Source organism: Bombina bombina, chromosome 1 (assembly GCF_027579735.1).
Source record: "Bombina bombina isolate aBomBom1 chromosome 1, aBomBom1.pri, whole genome shotgun sequence".
NCBI lineage: Eukaryota > Metazoa > Chordata > Amphibia > Anura > Bombinatoridae > Bombina > Bombina bombina.
In genome coordinates, this window is record NC_069499.1 from 1,396,881,108 (window position 1) to 1,396,903,580 (window position 22,473).

Sequence of the window (22,473 nt, forward strand, 5' to 3'; positions counted from 1 at the left end):
CAGAGCTGTTACCTGAGCTGTCTAGGGTCCCAGTCGGTCTTGTGCGGCTGTGTCTTTGCCTCCACGGTCTGTTGTGGCGATAATGTGTTCTCTCCTCAGGGCTCAACTGCCAACTATACACACTCTTATTTTTATAATCTTGTGTTACATCCTCAAGCTTTCGATTTTTAACGCTATTAATTCGTTCTCATATTTGTCCACCTCTTTCTTCATTTTTTTCAGCCAATCTTGATCCTTGTCAGCCTCCAACCTTTGTAGATATTGATCCTCATACGTCTTGGTCTCTTTTCTGTTAATCTCCAGCAGTCTGGTTACTTCTTCAATGACCAATAGGATTTGGTCAAGGGAACATTTATTCATAATATTACACCATTTGAGGCAAAACGCTGGGTTATTACGGCCTATGGTAGGCGTATTTCTAATCCTGAAGCCCTGTGGAATTAATTTTTTCTGTGGTATTCTGACAGGTATGTTGCGTGCAGAATAAGATCTTTTTCCCTTTAACTCAATTTGGTCAGTTTGGCATAAATCTGTGAGTCTTGTTCTGTAGTTACCCTTATTGGCAAGGAGGTATATCTGATCCTTGAGGCATCTTCCTCAGTAAAGAAGAATTCCTCTGCTCCTTTAATTTCCTCTGTGTAATCCTCTTCAGTCTGTTGCTCCATGTTACAAATAACATACAGTATATGTTGCTGAGATGCTGCTAGCTACCGTAATAGTTAACAGAAGGGGCTCAATGTCCACCTTGACTGGCACTGCTGTTTATAGGGACAAGACTCTCTAATGAACCACCTCTCTATTTTCAAGACTGTTCCTGCCTTTGGTTCTATCGGACATTATCTAATCAAGTAAGGTACACCATATAAGGGACTGCGTCTAACTATGTGTTTACGTTCTCTTGAGTATTTTCTTAAGTTATGTTTTTTGAAGTGTACTATGTTCTTTGAAGTGTTCTTTGTTGAAGTTGTCCTATTTTTTGCTTTGCTAAGTTGTCTGATACCTTCCCTTGGGTATCTGCATTGGTTATGTGCCGTGGGATGTAGTGTGTGATAACGACTATGACTGCAGGTTCGACCAGGCTTGTGTGTTTTGCCTCTATGCCTCGCTACTTCTACCTGCATGAAATGACAGGGGGGACTTAAGAAGACCGCTATTGTTAGTTCTATACCTGGGCTCCGCAAATTGTCCAGTAGTTCATTACCTGTACTTTAAGATCTGATATGGTTGAGGCTGTATATGGCTACGTGTATTTATGCTGTGGGATTACGGGCACCCTGGTGATTAACGCTATCTGCATGATAATATACTACTGCTTGTTTGGTTGTTAACATTTTTGTTTAAACCCATGTTTGTATTTATATGTTGCTCCTAACAATCTGTTTTGCCTGTTTTGTTAACTTTCACTATGTTTTTAACGTTCACTTGGTTTACACTGCTGAGTGTCTGGTTGCTATGCCAACGGTGCTTGACCTTGTGTTATGTGACGTGGTTTTACTTCCAGGTGCCAGGGTGTTTACCACATTGTTTGCTGTGCAGGGGTATTTAAGGGGGGTGAGTGTACTGTTTCACACTGAGAAAGGGGTAAAACCCGAAACGTCAAAATAAATACTTTATCTTTTTGCAAGACCCTGTGAGTGACTTCCTCTTTGCTGCTTTATATATATATATATATATATATATATATACATACACTGTATATATATATATATATTAGTTTGTGTGTGTGTGTGTATGTCTGTGTTTATGTTTATATTTGTTTGTGCTTATACAGTATATGTGTGTGTATGTATATATATGTATATAGCTTGTGTGTACGGTATGTGTATATGTATGTATGTTTGTGTAGGTGTAACTATATATGTGTGTATTGATATGTGTACATACATATGAGTGTGTATATGTGTGTGTGTGTGTGTGTATGTATATATATATGTATGTGTGTATATGAGCTTGTGTGTACGGTATGTGTATATGTGTGTATGTTTGTGTAGGTGTAACTATATATGTGTGTATTGATATGTGTACATACATGTGAGTGTGTATATGTGTGTGTGTGTATGCATATGTCTGTTTATATGTATGTGTATATGCATGCGAGTGTTTATATAAGTGTGTGTTTGTATATTTTTGTATATGTATATGTGTTTATGTATGTGTATATTTGTGTGTCTGTGAATAATTTATGGAAAGAGAGTGAGAGGAAGAAAGAGAGAGAATCAAACAGCAAAATAAACTCCCATAGGACCTAATAAAGTAATAATTATTTAATATTCTAATTAAAAAAAAACTTCTTGGAAAATAGCTAAACATTTATCTATGGCCTAGATTATGAGTGGAGCACAAAATTGCGCTTTCGAGAGAGCAATATTTGCGTTGCACTCAGTAATACCAGGACACGCGCTCCACTCGTAATCTAGCCCTATTTATTTAAACACATTTATGAAGGCGAAAACAAAAGATAGTGGCAGCTGTTTGCAGCTGTTTTATACATTTCCTGTCCAGCATGCTCTGCTTAACAAAGGCTGCCCCCAGATGGGCATTTCATCAGTTGTTGTTCTGCTATTATTAATAACAATAAAAGGCTACAATTTTGCTTGTGGCTGCAGCACATGATTATCTGCCATTAGTGGGGAAAAAAACCAAAGATTTGAGCTAATTTATGGGAATATTGGTGCCACTGTTACAGTATTTTACTGGTATGAGCATTCATTTTTATAATAAAGTCAAGTTAGAAAGAATGGTGATTTAAGATTATTGCTAACTCTTTTCATTCCAAGGCTATGTTAATCCTGATCTACTGTATGTATTCTGTTAAAGGGACATGAAACCTAAAATTTTTCTTTCATAATTCAGATGTTAATCAGCTTTCCAATGTACTTATTTTATCTAATTTACTTAATTCTCTTGGTATCCTTTGTTGAAAAGCATACCTAGGTAAGCTCAGGAGATGGGAGCTAACTGCTGAATGGTGGCTTACAAATGTCTTCAACTAGCTACCAGTAAAGTGTTTTTTCAATAAAGGATACCAAGAGAAAAAAAAAAAAGTAAAATGGAAAGTTGTTTTTAAATGTATGCTCTATCTGAATCATGAACAAAAAAAATGTGCATGAGAAAGTCATAATCTGAAGCGATTGCATTCAAATTTAATAGCTTGCATAATATAGTCTCTGATTGGCTATAATGTGCCAACCCTTCTTTTGAAAGGTAAAAATGCACCAGAGAAAGAGACCAAAAGCTGTACAAAGAAATAACCCAAAACTGAAAGCTATGCAAAAAAATGTATATTTAAATCTTAACAGGGGCATAACTGCAGGAGTCTCCACTGCTACTGGGCCTATGCTTTTAGGGGGCCCGCAGCCACTGCTCCCTCTAAACTGTGCACTTACTACTTTTGATAGTTGTATTTATTTATTTTTATTTAACTTTTATGCCCCTCTACCTGTGATAAATCAGCACCACCCAGGCTTCTTTAGAGAGAGGAGAAGGAGTAGGTGGGCAGAGCAAGGCAGTGATGCCAGATTTAGGAGCAGTCAGTGTCTTTTCTGCTCCTGATGTCCTGACTAGCTGTTGTGAGCCGAGTTCCACTGATCGATTGAAAGTGCAGCTTGTACAAGTCAAGGGTCAGGCCAAACTCCAGCTTTTACAGCTTACCTGTGTGCTGTTATCTTTGCAAACAGAGGTTAGAGAGGCCAGATAAGCAATTAATGTAATGCTTTTTTAACCCTCTTTTCTCTCTCTCTCTTCAAGTTGCTCTATAGCATTTAGCATCTATAGCTGCTATTTTGTAACTTGTAATCCATGGAGATGCCTCACATAATTTGCAATAGTAGATATGACTAAGGGCAAGGTTACGAGTGGAGCACGAAATTGCATTTTTGCAAGCAAATACTGGTGCACGCAAACGTCCCAGCACAGAACCTAGCACGGCGAAGGGAGTAAGTCGTGCAGCGTTGGGCAGCATTTTAAAAATATATATGTATATGAATATATACATATATATTTATGTGTTTATATGTGTATATATACATAAATATATATATGTATATGAGCATATACATATATATATTAACGGTAAAAACACAGTCCCCATAGACTTCAATCTAAAGGCACTTTTCATTGCTGTTTTTTTCTAACACCCCACCTCCCCTCACTTTAACCACTTATAACTGCTTTGTGCACTTATTTTTATTTATATTTTAAAAAGATGCTCAGATTTTTGTTTTTAATAAAGGAAATATACATTTTATTTTGGGTGTTATTGTGAAATATTGTTCAATTAACCAGAGGTCTGGGGCCCGATCCGATATGCAGCGTCGCCCGCAAAAGCCGGCAACGTCAAATTTTGGTTTGGTATCACATATACAGCGTAGCATACAACTTACGCGCGTATATTTCTGCCTTCGCCCGTATTATTTTTACCCATAGACTGACATACAAAACACTCGCAGTTTAGTATCCAATATAAAGCGTAAGGACTTACGCACACAGAATTCAGAAAATCTACTCCATTCTTATCTCGCCACAAATTGCAGGCGCAGGAACCCTTGCAATGACTTAAAAAACAACGTAACTCTCTGAAGGCCCAACAAATGCATGCTCAACAACATACATATCAGCAGCAAACCTCAACAGTTAAACCTCTTCTAAGCATTCTTTTTTTTTTTATATAGACTTTTTATTAAGATTTTCATCACACATATCATACATTGGAGATTCAAATGTCTCAAGAATCATATTACAATCAAGTATCGGATCGGCATTGGAAAACAAAAATACATATCAAACAGTAATCTATATAGTGACTGTAAAATATTATAGACCAGCATTAAAAACCCATGACTGTTCTAATTTAGCATATTTTCAGTAACCGGGATGAATGTAGCAACACTTTTACCACAATATTTTACTTTACCTATTGGGATTCCAGGACATAAAAAAGAAGAGCGAAAGGAAAAAAAGAAAAGAAAAAAAAAACAAAAAAAAAAAACCTTGCTTATTACAATAAATACATATATAGCATTCCTCATGCTCTCTCTCCTCCACCCATCTCCCTACAGCCCCTGCCCCTTGTTGATACACCTGAACACTTTAGGCTATCCATTGTAGGGGTAAAACCTCTGCTGTAATTAATTCCATAAAGGGTATAGCATTTATAAGCGGTGTTATAAATTGTTTTTGGCTTGGCATCGGCCAAGAGCAGATATATTTCTTCCATTTTTAAAAAAAAATTCTGTAAGATTTTATAGATCTCAATTTCAAATCTTGCCGTTCTATTACCATTTGTAATTTAATAACGTTTACCAGCTCCTGATTACTTGGGGCTGCTTTATTTTTCCATTTAGTGAATATTAAATTCCGTGCAGCTAAGATTATTGTATTCAGGAAGATCCTGTCACCCACATTCCCCTTTTTACTCAGAAAGAATATTTGTAATGGATCTAATATCACCCTTACGTTCTGATATTTATTTATCCAGTATTGTACTCTTAACCAAAATTGCTGTATTTTGGGGCATCCCCATAAACAATGTAATAAATTAGCTTTCTGTTCCCTGCATCTGCTGCATGAACTTTGTTGTGCCGTAGCCCATTTACCTACTCTTTCTGGCGTCAGATGATATTGGTTTATTAATTTGAGTTGAGATTCTCTCCAATTCACCCTATCTGTCGCTTCCTCTGCCAATTTAATACTTTCAACGATCTCTTCTACTAGTATTGTAGTGAAATATTTGTAGAGTTTATCTTTCAGGGTATTTATGTGAGATTGTCCCAATATCAGCATTATTTGTTGGTACCAGTATGAAATCGACCTTATTCCTGCCTTGTAAATCTTAAGACCTGAGTTTATTTGTGCTTGTTGCCAATCAGTGCCAAATAGGGTATTTTGTGTAGCAATATAATGTCGGGTTTGCAGATATGCAAAAAAAAATTTTGCGGGCAATTGAAATTCTGCAGCTAAATTCGCATATGATTCTATCTCACCGCTCTGTCCCCTTCTTAACTGTGCAAAATCAATAATCCCTTTGGCTTTCCATTCAAGAAATACCTCATTTTGTATTCCTGGTATAAAATCCACACAGCCCACTATGGGTAACTGTCTTGAAACCTGAAACTTCAGACTCAATATATTACAGTACTTTTGCCATGCCTTTACTATATTTGCTATGGTACTAAGGTGTCCAATCTGCCTTGGTAGTTTGTTGTATGGGCAGTGCAATATGGCCTTTAAATTGTATGGTTTGATCAGCTCTGATTCTAACTCGTAGTGTGTAACATAGTCCCAGTTTGTGAGCCAGTCTAAACCAAATTTCAATATTGTGATAATATTATAGTATTTGATACTAGGAAGTGCGAATCCTCCAAAATTCTTTTTTACGCATAGTTTTTCTAATGACAGGCGGGGTTTCTTTTTTCCCCAGATAAAACGCGCACATAACTTATTATATCTATCTATATCTCTTTGTGGTATAAAGATTGGTATATTTTGTAGGAGAAAAATTGTTTTCAGCAGCATTACCCTTGCTGAAAGTGCTAAATAATACAGATTCCATTTCTCAAGATTTGCTTGCAAGTTATCAAAAACCACTTTATAATTTAACTGGTACCATTCGTCTGGGTTCTTCCCCATTTTAATCCCTAAATAATTAATGTGATTAACCTCTTTAAAAACATTATTTACACTACATTATTTAGTTTTGATCACCCACAGTAATTCTGACTTGGAGGGGTTAATTTTATATCCCGTGAAAGTACTAAATCTACCTATAATATCCATCACTAACGGGATATTTTTATCAGATTCTTGTATGAACAATAGAATGTCATCTGCATATAAAGATATTAACGTCTTCTGCTCCCCTATAGTTAATGCTTGTATGTCCATCCTAATCTTTACTGCGAGGGGTTCAAGTGCTAAATCAAATAATAGAGGGGACAGTGGGCACCCCTGACGTGTGCCTTTCTCTAGTGTAATATGTTCTGAAAGCTCCCCGTTTACTAATAATTGTGATTTTGGTTTATTGTAGATCAGTTTAATCAGCTCGACAAGGTTTCCGGAAAACCCGAAGTTCTCTAATGTTGACACCAGATGATTCCATATAATGGAATCGAACACCTTTTCTGCGTCTATTGTAACAATTGCTAAGTCTTTCTTAGGTAGTTTCCCTTCCACCCTGCCGAGCTGATAAAAGTGATCCAAGATTGTCTGAACCCTACGCATGTTATGAACTGCATTTTGTCCCGGGATGAACCCCGCCTGGTCTGGGTGGATCAGTTCTGCTATTATTTTTTTGAGCCTTGCTGAAATAATTGACATTAATATTTTACAATCTTGATTCAATAAAGATATGGGGCGATAAGATGCTAAATTTTCTGGGTCTTTCCCTTTCTTGTGAATCAATGTAATTATCGAATCTGTAAAGTATCTCGAATTCATCTCCCTTTTCTGATAATAATCATTATATAGTTTTGTTAATAAGGCTGGTATTATATCTACTGTTATTTTATAGAATTCGGCGGGCAGCCCATCTGGTCCTGCCGCTTTCCCTGTTTTGGAGTTTTTAATTATTTGGACAACTTCTGCCTCCTCAATTGGCTGATTTATTTGTAGAAGTGCTTCCCGTTCTATCTGTGGTAGCTTCACCCTCTGCCAAAACCTTTCCTTTTCCACGTTGTTTATCTTTTGCTTACTATAAAGTTTTCTATAGTAGTCTAGAAAGGCCTCCCTGATATCAACAGATGTTGTGAGACATTTGTCTCCAACCCTGATTGCTCCTACTAAATTACTTTTCTTGCGAAATTTGGTTATCTTTGCTAAATGTTTTGCGTTTAGGCCCTGATAGCCCTGATATATTAGAAAGGGGGAGTGAACCAGGAGCGCTACAGCTAAAGGTGCTAAAAAATAAACCAATATGTTTGATACTTGGAAATATGACAAGGACAATAACGTATCTAAAATGAGACACAATTTAATTGACAAAAATATTAACAAGTAAAAACGGACGTCTCCGTAAGTAAAAACTTCTTAAGTTGCCGCCATATAAATATTGCAATAGCAGAAAGAGTTCGTGGTGCAAATAGAAATAGTCCAGTGTACACTTACAATTGCTCTATTCCGTGTTGGTTTGCTAGCAAACAAGGGCTTACCCCAGACCTTCCACTCGATTTTCTCTGTGGGTAAGTTACAGCCGTTAGCGCGATGACGTCCCTTATGTGGGCGCTGTCCCAGACGGGCTCTCTGATTGGACCAAATTCGGAACCAGCCGACAGCGGTAATAGTGACTCTTTTAGCTGTGGTATAGCAATCCTCCAGTGACAGATACCTGCTCTTAGTGCTAGATAGCACGCAAGGTACAAAATAAAAGCTGTGAGCGGACTTGATTATCTGATAAGGAGTTCAGAGAGTTAGTTGCAAGTCTTTCCAATAGCCAATTATATTAGCGAATTTGCACAATCCTCAGTGAACACTTTGGTAGCTCCAGCTACAAGTAGTAAATCTTAGTGGTTGTTGCAGTACATCAACGCGTTTCTCCCTTTACAGGGCTTTCTCAAGATGAATGATCTGCAACAAGTGTATCTCCATTTAAAGGTATAGCTTGCTTCTCATTGGTTATAACACACCTGGGAGTATTACCTAAGGCGGTCTTTAATATTTAAGATGGTATTGGCAAGCAACTATATAGAGAAGAGTAGTCTCTATCACTAATTTTCACAGAGCTCCCTTAAAGATGATCCCTATAGTTAATATTGTGTCTATTTAGACAATTATTTTTATTAAAGTTATGTACTAAAACATTTATTAAAAACAATTAATTAAAAACAATTAATAAGAACATTTATAAAAAACAATAATTAAAAACAGTGAGTACTTGGAGCATAGTAAAGATAGTCATATTGTGGGTCTAAATTAATACTATATGTGTAATATAATAAGGTGCAAAAACGTGCATTACATAGCTGCTATTAGTCAAATAAAAATGGGGAAATATCTAGTTCAGAATTTAGACCAGCCGGGAACAGAGTGTTATGTTTATAAATCAATTCAGCCTCTTTGATTTTCAGAAATTTGTCTAAATTTCCCCCCCTCCAATTCTGCTTAACTTGAAGTATACCCCAATACTTTAAATCTTTGGTATTGCCCTTATGTACAGATTTGAAGTGCCTATATAAATTAGTGTCTACCATTCCCTTCTCAATGCATAATAAGTGTTCTCTTATCCTGTCTTTGATCATACGCTTAGTCTCCCCAAAATAAAACAAATTACATGTGCATTTAAGAATATAAATTACCCCCTTTGTGGTGCATCTAATGCATTGCTTAATAGTGATTTCTTCTCCTGAATTTGGAATGGTAATAACTTTCCTTTTATCACTATGTGTACATGCCTTGCATGAATAGCAAGGAAAGAAACCTGATATTTTTCCCACTGCACCACAAAGGGGGTAATTTATATTCTTAAATGCACATGTAATTTGTTTTATTTTGGGGAGACTAAGCGTATGATCAAAGACAGGATAAGAGAACACTTATTATGCATTGAGAAGGGAATGCTAGACACTAATTTATATAGGCACTTCAAATCTGTACATAAGGGCAATACCAAAGATTTAAAGTATTGGGGTATACTTCAAGTTAAGCAGAATTGGAGGGGGGGAAATTTAGAAAAATTTCTGAAAATCAAAGAGGCTGAATTGATTTATAAACATAACACTCTGTTCCCGGCTGGTCTAAATTCTGAACTAGATATTTCCCCATTTTTATTTGACTAATAGCAGCTATGTAATGCACGTTTTTGCACCTTATTATATTACACATATAGTATTAATTTAGACCCACAATATGACTATCTTTACTATGCTCCCAAGTACTCACTGTTTTTAATTATTGTTTTTTATAAATGTTCTTATTAATTGTTTTTAATTAATTGTTTTTAATAAATGTTTTAGTACATAACTTTAATAAAAATAATTGTCTAAATAGACACAATATTAACTATAGGGATCATCTTTAAGGGAGCTCTGTGAAAATTAGTGATAGAGACTACTCTTCTCTATATAGTTGCTTGCCAATACCATCTTAAATATTAAAGACCGCCTTAGGTAATACTCCCAGGTGTGTTATAACCAATGAGAAGCAAGCTATACCTTTAAATGGAGATACACTTGTTGCAGATCATTCATCTTGAGAAAGCCCTGTAAAGGGAGAAACGCGTTGATGTACTGCAACAACCACTAAGATTTACTACTTGTAGCTGGAGCTACCAAAGTGTTCACTGAGGATTGTGCAAATTCGCTAATATAATTGGCTATTGGAAAGACTTGCAACTAACTCTCTGAACTCCTTATCATATTTTGTACCTTGCGTGCTATCTAGCACTAAGAGCAGGTATCTGTCACTGGAGGATTGCTATACCACAGCTAAAAGAGTCACTATTACCGCTGTCGGCTGGTTCCGAATTTGGTCCAATCAGAGAGCCCGTCTGGGACAGCGCCCACATAAGGGACGTCATCGTGCTAACGGCTGTAACTTACCCACAGAGAACATCGAGTGGAAGGTCTGGGGTAAGCCCTTGTTTGCTAGCAAACCAACACGGAATAGAGCAATTGTAAGTGTACACTGGACTATTTCTATTTGCACCACGAACTCTTTCTGCTATTGCAATATTTATATGGCGGCAACTTAAGAAGTTTTTACTTACGGAGACGTCCGTTTTTACTTGTTAATATTTTTGTCAATTAAATTGTGTCTCATTTTAGATACGTTATTGTCCTTGTCATATTTCCAAGTATCAAACATATTGGTTTATTTTTTAGCACCTTTAGCTGTAGCGCTCCTGGTTCACTCCCCCTTTCTAGTCATTTCACTTACCTATTTTGGGAAAACATAGGTATTCTCAGGAGTTTGGTGTTGTTCACCCTGCGCTCATTGGTTTTAATATCTTTAGCCCTGATATATTACCCTTGCCTTTAAATCTTCCCTAGCCCATTTTTCTTTGAGGAAACTCTCCCTTTCTTCTTTTGTTTTTAAATATCTACGCCAGTTAAGATCATTTGGGTTGCTTCTATACCTCCCGAAAGCATTTCTCAATTGATTTGCCAATTGAATTTCCCTTGCTTTCAATTTACGGACCATCTTTACCATGTATGCTTTCATCTCCCCTCTCATTACAGCTTTCCCTGCTTCCCATAAAATTTCCGTATTGTTTATCTGTTGATTATGTGTATAATATTCCTGCTATTTCTGATTCACCCAATTTGCGAATTGCGGATTATTACATAGATACCCCGGAAAATGAAATGTGTTTGTCTTTCTTTGGGACCTGTCTCCAGCAGCTATTGTCAATGTAATTATAGCATGATCTGACAGTATTATATCAGAGATGTCTGTCTCTATTTCATATCTGAGGAGCTGTTCGTCTATCAAAAACATGTCTATGCGTGAAAAGTTTCTGTGTGTTTTGGATTCGCATGTAAATGTCCGATCATCTGCGTGTTGTAGACGCCAAATATCTTTTACTTTCAATGCAGTTAAAAAGTTCCTCAAACATTTTGCTTCCCTGAAATTGGCCTGTTTACACCTTAGCTTATGTCTATCAATTTCTGGATATAATGTTATGTTCATATCTCCAGCTATAATTAGGTTCTGGCCTAAAAATGGTAATAGTTTTTGTTTCATTTGTTGCCAGAAATCTATTTCAGGCCCATTTGGTCCATATGTGTTGCAGATAGTCCAGACTGTATTTTCTACCTTTAATTGTATTATTATGTATCTCCCTGTAGTGTCTAACTCTTGTTTTAGAATATTATAATCCAGATTTTTATTTAAAAGAATAGCCACCCCCCTCTTACGCTTGCTACAAGGTGTAGCAATAATCTCCACTATCCAGTTTGTTTTTAATTTGTCTATCTCTACTTTTTTTAGATGGAGTTCTTGTAAACATATAATATCTGGATTACCTTTTTTGACCATTCTGAGTACATTTCTACGTTTAACAGGGGAGGTGATGCCCCCCACGTTCCAAGATATTATTTTTAACGGGGCCATCATTCTAGCCATTTACACAGGGGGGATGAGCAGGAGAGAGAGACATGGGAAGAAGAGAAGAGAGAGAGAGAGAGAGAGAAAAAAATGTAAAAAGATGCTCTGCCCCCCCCACCAAGGCTTCCCCACCCACATTCTTTGTCACAATTGTCATACCCACACAATCTCTTTGTCTGCTACCCTCTGAAGAGAAAATCAAATTCTCTAGTAATTTACCTTTCATACTACAATATTATTTTCTTTGCAGAATGTCTTAGCTTCGTCCACCGAATTTAAAGCTACGGTGCCATCCATACTGAGTACTGTAATTTTTGCGGGATATCTCATTGTTGCTCTTAAGCCTGCTTTGATTAATCCCGTACAGTATGGCGCCATAGCTTTCCGTTTGGTGGAGGTTTCCAGAGAGAAGTCCTGAAATAAATACACCTGCTTCTGTTCTATCATAAGTGGTTGGTTAATCCTATACTGCCGCATAATATTTATCTTATCTGGAAAATTTAAGTATTTGATTAGAACCATACGTGGACGTGTGTTACCCTCTTGTGGTGCTCTATACTGTCCAATTCTGTGTGCCCTTTCCACTTGTAGTTTTTCCTCCTGCATCTGCATTCCTATCAGCTTTGGTAGGGATATTGACCCAAATTTTAACAGGTCCTCAAATTCCCTGGTCTCTGGTAGACCCACTATTCTTACATTGATACGTCTAGACCTGTCTTCAAGATCTTCTACCTTTAGCTGTAGAGATTTAATCTGGTCTGCCTGTGAACTTATGTCTGCTTCTTGTGCATATACTTTGTCCTCTAGGTCGGAAACCCTATTTTCTACCTCGGTCATTCTGGATGAAAATTGTTTTACATCTTATGCTAGATCCACTATCTCTCTCTTTATGATCTCGAACTGTGGTAATATCAGATCAGCTAATTGATTTATGGTTAGCTGAGTCTCTGTATTCTTGCTCGTGTTTTCTATGTCTGTTTCTGAAATGCTTTCATGCAAAGATTTCAATTTTTTTTCTTTTTTTATCGGCATATTCAGTGATCTATTTTTCATACTTATCATATATTTATCCATATACCAGCTACCAGACAGCTCCAACAAGGGAAGGAGGGCAACGTCAGAAAAAGAACCAGCATACAGATTTCCACATTAACCCTTCCGCAGCTACCTATCTCTTGTCCCTATTATGGATATTACTCCCTAAAATTGTGTCCCTATCTATCTACCTTTATCCTGAGTGTGCTGCTTACATCAAATAGGGAAGTTACTTCAGCCCCTTCTTCCTGCTTATGTTCCCCTCTTAGTCATACTACTTTAACCTTTTATAAGTGTTGCGCATACATATTATACTTAAAACAAGTCAAAACATTCTTAAAATCAACGAGTTCAAAATTTAACCACTTATACCCTCAGTGAGGAGGTTTTCACATCTCTGTATATAGACACATAACCTACGCCGGGTTTACTTAACTCTCCTCACTGTGCTGCTTCTACTGCCTCCACAGTATTATCCTTTTGTAGTTTTCCACAACTATCTATACAGCTCTATACTACATCAATACAGTATAGTATATTAAGACATTCCTAAAGATCTTATATCGTTGTTACACACCATACATTCCTTATATATAATATATACATAACCGTTCCCCAGTGCAGTAAACCCCCCCACAATGTGTGGATAGTGTCTCTTTTTTTATAGAGGGTTTTTATAAAGACTGTCCAGCTTTCCCTCTGCTTATGTATACAACGGCTGCTCTTTCACTCTTGTGGGTCCTATAGTTCTTTATATCCCACGTTCCTCTTTTTCCCCCTGCTGAGTATGACAGGTTTCAGCAAGGTACTTGGGAGAACCCACACAATCCACCTCGATTTGTGTATAGTGTTACGCTTTAATTTTTGTTCTGTTGCTTGTGAGTAACTGATAACCAGACCTGTGTATCTTATGATTTTTTTTTAGGCAGGTGCCGAAATATAGTTCAGTCTGCAATGTTCCTTTCTCTATGGCGCTGTCCCCTTATACGGGCCAATATATCCCTGTAAGCAGGGGGTGTCCAGATGTCTTTGTCTCAGTCTGCTCCTGAATCTTTCCTACTCCTGTTTTCTGTTTAGAACCCAGGCAATTATATATATACAGTCTCCTTCATTTTTATGGGCCCGTCTATTTCTATTGTCTTCTGTCTGTTCTAAAAACCAAACAAACAGCCCCAGCACAATGTTTGCCTTTCAACTCCAACGTTTTGAATCTCTGATATGATAGGATTTATTTCTTTACACCTTATCTTTCAGACACTTACTCCAAGCATCCAGTCTCTGCTTGATTTTTACCACAGACACACGCTACACAGCAGTTATATTACAATATTACACTTAATGTTACTTGCGGGTTTTTTTATATCTCAGATTTTTCCCTTCTGCCGTGTTTTCAGCTCTTTGGCGGTTTCCTTATACTCCAAGCCACTTCACCGTTTGTTACCTTAGACCCACTTCAGTCACGATACCTCATGTCCGTTGTGCGCCTATTCCGGGTACTTGTGTTAATACGGGATTATGAAGATTTGCGGCTACCTCCTTGGAGTCACGCCATGCTGCATACCGCTCCGTTATCCGTACTGACTCCTTTTCCGGCAATACTGTGGCGTGTGTCTGGGCCAGTGCCGTCCGGCCACTGTATGGCAATCTGTGAACTTCCGTCTACTCTGCTTGCCCAACTGCAAGCCGTTCCCAACGCAGAGCTGCTATACCCCGCAAACAGGAATCTGTAGATAAGGCAGAACCTTTCTGGCTTTTTTTCTTTCGCTTGGCTCCACGAGCCGTTCGGCATCTTGCTGCTTCTCTTGCCACGCCTACCGGAAGTCCTCTTCTAAGCATTCTTAATTCCTGCCCCTGCAAGTGTGTCAAACCAATCACAAACAGCACAACCTCTCACCTGCAGCCTTAAAACACCTGGCAATGCACACCCTCATTCGCCACCATGTTTCCCCTGCATTTTCTGCAACAAATACACAGACAGCATTGTGGGGCACAAGGGGTGCTGGAATCCCTACAAGCCCCTGTTGTGAAGGATGTACCTGCTGCTGAGGTCCCTGGTCATGGTGCTGTAGCCGTCCCTGCTCCTGCTGCTGCTGCTGTCCCTGCTCCTCCTGCTGTTGTCCCTGTTCCTGGTGCTGCCCCTGCTGCTGCTGTTGTTGCTGCAGCTGGTCATAGGCCAGCAGGGCCTATAAGACGTCGGCATCAGCAGAGGGGAAGAGCAAGGTCACCAAGGATACACAGGGTTAGGGTCACCCTGTTTTGAGTTTGGGATGACAGGGAAAAGTATCGCTTGACTTCTGCAAGCCTCATTGACCTATATGAGGTCTTGAAGGATGATATTGGCCCTCAAGCGAATAGGAACCGAGCTCTGACTGGTATGCAGAAGCTGTTGTGTGTTGTACACTTCCTGGCATCAGGGCTCATTCCAGTCAACAGAGGGCCTTGTGTCTGGCCTAGCGCAGTCTACCTTCTCCAGGATTCTAGGGGAGGTTTTGACTGCTCTAGATAACCAGACACAGCGATACATTCATTTCCCCCGTACTCCCCAGGAATGGAACGATCTTAAACAAGGCTTCTATCGACTGGGGGGGTATTCCCAATGTCATGGGGGCAATTGATTGCACACATGTGCGTATCGTGGGCCTACATGAGGAGCCAATCATCTATATTAACAGGAAAGGGTTTTACTCCTTGAATTGCCAGATGGTCTGCGATACCACTCTGAAATTCACACATGTGTATGCAGGCTTTCCAGGTAGTGCACATGATCCCTACATCCTGCGCCAGACCTCCTTATTTCAACTTTTCGAATCTGGCACACTCTCGGGAGGATGGCTGCTTGGTGAGTACCTTCATTATGTCTGTATATTTCTACTAAAGGGACACTAAACACAAAATAATTATCTCATGTTTCAGATAGAGAATACAATGTTAAACAGCATTACAATTTACTTCTATCATCTCATTTATTCTTTAGATATCCTTTGTTTAAGAAATAGCAATGCACATAGATGAGCCAATCATATGAGGCATCTATGTGCAGCCATCAATCAGCAGCTAATGAGCATATCTAATATGCTTGTCAGCAAATGATATCAAGAGAATGGAGCAAATTACATAACAGAAGTAAATTATAAAGTTGAATAAAATTGCAGCTTCTTTTTAACTCATAAAAGAAGAAATGTGTGTTTCATGTCCCTTTAAAGGGACAGTATACTATAAATAGTTTTTCACTTAAAGGACATTTTCGTAAAGGGACAGTCTACACAAGAATGTTTATTGTTTTAAATGATAGATAATCCCTTTATTACCCATTCCCCAGTTTTGCATAACCAACACAGTTAGAATAATATACTTTTAACCTCTGTGATTATCTTGTATCTAAGCCTCTGCAAACTGCCCCTTTATTTCAGTTCTTTTGACAGACTTGCAGTTTAGCCAATCAGTGCCTGCTCCCAGATAACTTCATGTGCACGAGCACCCTCTAGTGGTGAAAAACTGTTAAAATGCATTCTGAAAAGAGGTGGCCTTCACGGTCTAAGAAATTAGCATATGAACCTCCTAGGTTAAAGGGACATGAAAGCCAATTTTTTTCTTTCGTGATTTAGAAAGAGCATGTCATTTTTTTATTTTTTTTTTATTTTATTTTTTATTGAGAGAAACACATGTGAACATCCAGTATTACATCATACAATAACATCACAAAATATGATCCCAAGGAATCAGGAACAGAAACAGGCAATACAATTTCAACAGAGAATTATCTTCAATATTTCTCATTTGCACATAACATATAAATTCTCAAATGTCTCAGAAATTTCTCAAGAGCCTAAGACACCGAGGTTCCTCACATGTAATTATCTCCCATATTTTCCATTTTATTATTATTAATTATTTAAATGTCAACAGTAATTTACAAAAACAAATGTCAGAAGAAATCACAAAAATCAAACAGTTCAAAATTGTTTTACATTTAAATCAAGAACAGTGAGCAAGTAAATATTCTGCTAAATTTTATCTCTGAATTAGTCAACCCAACCATGGGTTGCCAAAGCCAAAAAAGAAAAAAGAAAAAGAGAAGAAGAAAGAGGGGGGGGGAAAGGGGGAGGAAGGAGAACAGAACAAGTGAAAAAGGAAGGGGAAGAACAAGGTCAACTCAGAAAGAATCCACCCCCCCCCCCCCCGCCGAAGCCAGAAACTAGGGAAAAGAGTGCAATTGTATGAGACCAAGGGAATCCCAGAAAATCATCTAAGCTCCTCTCAACTAATAAATTGTTACCATACACCCAGAAGCACCAGTTCCGAGTTTCTGAATGGGAATATTAAGTCATTCATCTCTGTATCTGGCAATGACCTAATAAAGGCTGACCATTTGGCAAAAAATTGTCTGATGTCAGAGTCATTATCTAGATTAGTGTCCCTTTGTTCTAGCAAGCATTGTTTTTTCAAACAATTCTTGATCTCTGGAATAGATGGGGCTATTCTTAATTTCCAATTTTTAAGAATAAGATATCTAGTTGCCAGTATAGAAAGAAATATCAATTTATCATTTGGATTATGGTGCTTTGTACCAAAGATGATCTGTTGCTGTGTAAGAGCCAGTTGAGAGACTTTTAAGGTTTTATTGAACCAAAACTCTAGCTTCCAGCAAAGATGCCTTATTTTAGGACAGGTCCAAATCATGTGCATTAAGTTAGCTGCAGGGAGCGCATATTTTGGGCATTTATTAAAAGCAAAATTATGAATTTTATGGCCCTTTTCGGGAGTGAAATATGTATTGTGTAGGAGTTTGACATGCATCTCCCGCCAGGTGGCTGATAGAGTCACCTGGGCTACTTTGCAAATTGAGGATTGGACGGTTTTTATATCAATGTTTGATTGAGGTAACAGTCGATTCCATAGAAGAGCATGTCATTTTTAACAACTTTATAACTTACTTCTATTATGTAATTTGCTTCATTCTCTTGATATCACTTGCTGAAAAGCATATCTAGATATGATCAGTAGCTGCTGATTGGTTGCTGCACCTAGAGGCCTTGTGTGATTGGCTCACACATGTGCATTGCTATTACTTCAACAAAGGATATCTAAAGAATTGAGCAAATTTTAAAACTACATGCTCTATCTGAATCACAAAAGAAAGAATTTGGGTTCAGTGTCCCTTTAACTTTGTTTGGATTCGTATAAAAGTATATAGCTTACAATGCACCAATTTAATGTTTTTGTAAAAAAATTATTTAAAATGAAATCCATGTTATGTCCCTTTAAGCACATGATGAACCTGTAGTAATCAGAATACATATGTTACATGACAGGTGACGCAGGGTACGGCTGCAGACCATGGATGTTAACCCCCTTGGTGCACCCCCTTACAGAGCCTCAACTCAGGTACCAGGAGGCCCACATACGGACCCGAAATGTCATCGAAAGGAGCTTTGGCCTGCTCAAAACCAGATTCAGGTGTCTGGATTTGACAGGTGGAGCTTTACAGTATAACCCCAAAAAAGTGTGTTCCATTGTCAATGCATGTTGTATTCTACACAACATTGCTGTGGACACACGTATATTGGGGGACATGGAACCAGAAGAACAGCAGCTGGTTCCTGTACCTGAGGATGTGGACAGGGGGACAATGAAGGGGAATGAAATGAGGGACTTTGTGATCCGTGAATACTTCACCTGTAAGTTACTTGTTCATAAGTACAGTAAACCGTAACATTCACATGTATTATGATGTTTGACTGTACCTCACCAACCATTGCATATGTATATATCATGTCTTGCAGAATTACATAGTGCGGATTTCCACTGCATGTAAGTGAAACTACTACATCCCACCCCCTTCCCTTAACCACCCTAATTACTGTAAATTTCACATTTGTTTAATTCATGTTTAGGTCACTATGATTTATTAACTATCATTAATAAGAATGAAAATGTATGTTTATACCTTATGTTCACACCTTCTGTAAATACATTATTATTTAGATATACCCATGTGTCAATTTATATTGGATGTGAGAAACCTTGATTTACATCTTATAAGTGAATATTACTATATGTACCCTTCATACACAACTATGTGATGTTGTTTATGATAATATGACCTTTTTGGGGCCATTTCCACACAGGTCTTATTATATGTTCTAACAATATTAGAGGACAAGATTTATGGTGAACTATAAGAATATTTATTTATTTTGTGTCTTCTTGTATGAGGGAGCTGAGGTGGCTGTAGTGGATTGCCTTGTTCTCCTGGTTTGAGAGGATTGTTCTGTTTCTGCTGGTGTGCTGGACACAGATGATAGGCTGGCGGCAGTGTCCTGCTGGTGTGTAAAGTGCTCAACCAACACACCCAAGAGTTGGTTTTGTTCCCGCCATCTGTTGTCAATCTGCATCTGCATATCAGAAATAACTCTCATCAACTGTGACTGGTTTTGTACTATACCATTTAATGATGCTGCCATGTCCATCTGCAGCTCTATGGTATGCTGGAGTAACCTCTGTTGGCTCCTGTGAAACCTGTGTTGGCCTTTTTGTCTGCTCTCGCAGCTTGTTATGAGCCTCCTCTGGAGTGAAATGTATTCTTCGCCCAGGGGAGAATACAGTGGATCTACAGGCTCTTGAGCAGCAGTGATTCTAGGTGCAGGTTCAGCTCTATCTGCTGGTGCATCAAGGTCAACTTCAGCTGCTGGTGCATCCGGGACAACTTCAGCTGCTGGTGCATCAGGGACAACTTCAGCTGCTGGTGCATCAGGGACAACTTCAGCTGCTGGTGCATCAGGGACAACTTCAGCTGCTGGTGCTTCATGGACAACTTCAGCTGCTGGTGCTTCAGGGACAATTTCAGCTATATGCTCATGTGAGGATGGTGGAGCTCTCCCCAGGGAAGCGGATGGTGGAGCTCTCCCAAGGGAAGCGGATGGTGGAGCTCTCCCAAGGGAAGAGGATGGTGGAGCTCTCAGGCTGGATTGGTAGTCCCATTGACGACTAGTGTGTGACCACTCAGTCTGTCCAGCTTGCATGTCTTGCGACATCCCCTGTGTGTAAAAGCCATGACTGGCCTGATATTGTGTTGGGGGGGTAAAGACATGGACCCTTCGTGGCTGATTTGGCTCCCCCTCAAAGCCCAAAGGATATTCCTCAGGCCAGGTATCTTGCCAGGGGTCGTATGCCAATGGTGGTGGCATCACTTCTGGGTCCTCAACGGAGGCAATCCAACCCTGCTCATGTCTGGGAGCATACTGTCCATGTTGCTGCCTGAAGACTGGTGGTGGAGGTGGAGGTGGCGGCATGCCTGTTTGCAGCCTGGTGACAGGAGGTTCTGTGGAGGAGTCAAATGATGATAGGGATTAGTACAGTCATTGATACATGCTAGGGACAATACTCATTCTCATGTCAAACTGTATAACATGCATGTGCACAATATGATTTGTGATATGAGGGATTTTAATCTGCACAGTATACAGGTATGTGTTTCATACAATAGTTATGTGTACATGTCAGTGATGGAGAAAATGTGTTCTTTAAGTGACACTATGGTCACTCAATTTACTTTAGCCTTATATAGGCACAGAACCTGCTTTCAGAGCTAAAAAGTATTGTGATGGCTATAGTGTCCATTTACTGAAAACTCTACATGTGGCTTGTGGCCTGTGTTACTCTGAGACATGTTAGTATTGCACTATTCCACCTCATATCATGAATTGCATTGTGTTTAGTAGCATTAATGTGAAATATAATTGTAGATGTTTTTGTTAGCAGGCCAAATACTATGCTCCTCATTATGTACATGAATGTGTGACATTAAAGGATGTTATATCTCAAATACATATAAAACTGGTGTGTGGGATGTTACTCACCAGCATGAGGTGCTGTGGTTGCAGCCCCTGAGTCACGAGTCCCTGGAAGTCCACGGACTGCTGTGATACTCAGGGAGATGCGTATCATCTCCTGCCAGGTGTTGTATTCAGTTTCCAGGGTTGGACCACCGCCTGTTCCCCTCTGGTGCATGGCTTCCTGCGCCATCTTCTCTTTCACCCGCCTCTTACAATCGTTCCACGACACTCCTCCTCTGCGGAGCCACACTGTTTACAGCATCCTCTACCGCCAACCATGCTGCCTTACGCCTTCGGGCAACGCCTTTGCCCTTTTCCTGGCCAAAGAGGGCACTGTGGTTGTCTATGATGGCCTGGATTAGCACAACATTCTCATTGAATGAGAAGTTTGGGCATCTCATGCGCTCATCCTCTGTGGCCACCTGGCTTCCTCCCTGGGATGTCCCTGGTGTGGGTTCCTCCCGATCCTCTCCCTCCTCCCCCCTTCTGTCCCCATGTGCACCCTCTGTCCCTCTTCTAAGTGTGCCTGGTCTCTGGGCATCTCCCTTCCCATCATCCCTTCTAACTCTCCCTCTCCCCACTCCACTTACTCCTTGACGGGGACCCCGCTGCTCCTCCTGTCCGCTACAATACTCCTCTCCCTGCAACTCCGCTCCCCTCCTCCCCTCCGCCCTACCTCTCCCTGCCTTCCTCACACTACACACACTCACCCACTCACACTCACTCCCAGTTCAATCACACACAATCACAACCAAACACTCAGCCTATCACACTGTAAAATTTAAATAAAATGTTCGAGGTGTTAGAAAAAAAAAGTGTTGTGTATTTTGTATATGTATGTATGCAATATGTGTGCAATATGTAAAAATAAGTGCAAGTAAATGTACAAGCTTACCCAAACAAAAATCCAACTTAACTAACTATTATGCTGCGCCTCTCTCACTACTCTTACTAATCCTAAACTCAATGTAGTGTGCTGTAGCTCAACGAACCATCCAAACACACTGAAGAAAATGGCGGCTGCGCATGGGTTTATATATGACTTTTGAATAGCGTAATTACGTTGCGCAGTTTTAGATGGAGTCGCAGGTAATTTTTACGAGGGTTAGCCTAATTTGCATAAAACTACACTTTATTGAGACTTTACGTGGACAAAATACTGGCATAAGTACTTGCGACGACTAAAATGTGTATTTGCGCACTTTTCGGAACAACGCCAGTTTGTCCTACTTACGCCACTTTAGCATCTGACGGCGCCGTATATTGGATACCCCGATGTGCAAGGTGAAATTATGGCCGGCGCGGGTTCCCTCGCTTGCGTCGAAAACTATGCCGTATATCGGATCGCGCCCCCGATCTCTGGTTAATTTTGTTTAGTGCAAAGTGCTAGCAATTGGGTAAATCTTTCTTGCACTGCTAATTTTAAAGGTAAGCTAAATCTCCTATGAAATTCCCCCTTTAAATATCAATTCGTGGTGGACAGAAAAGAGAAGTGGTAGGAGAAAAAGCGCAAATAGATGCTTAAACCTATATGAGTATGTCTTATAGAAAGGAAAAATATTACTTC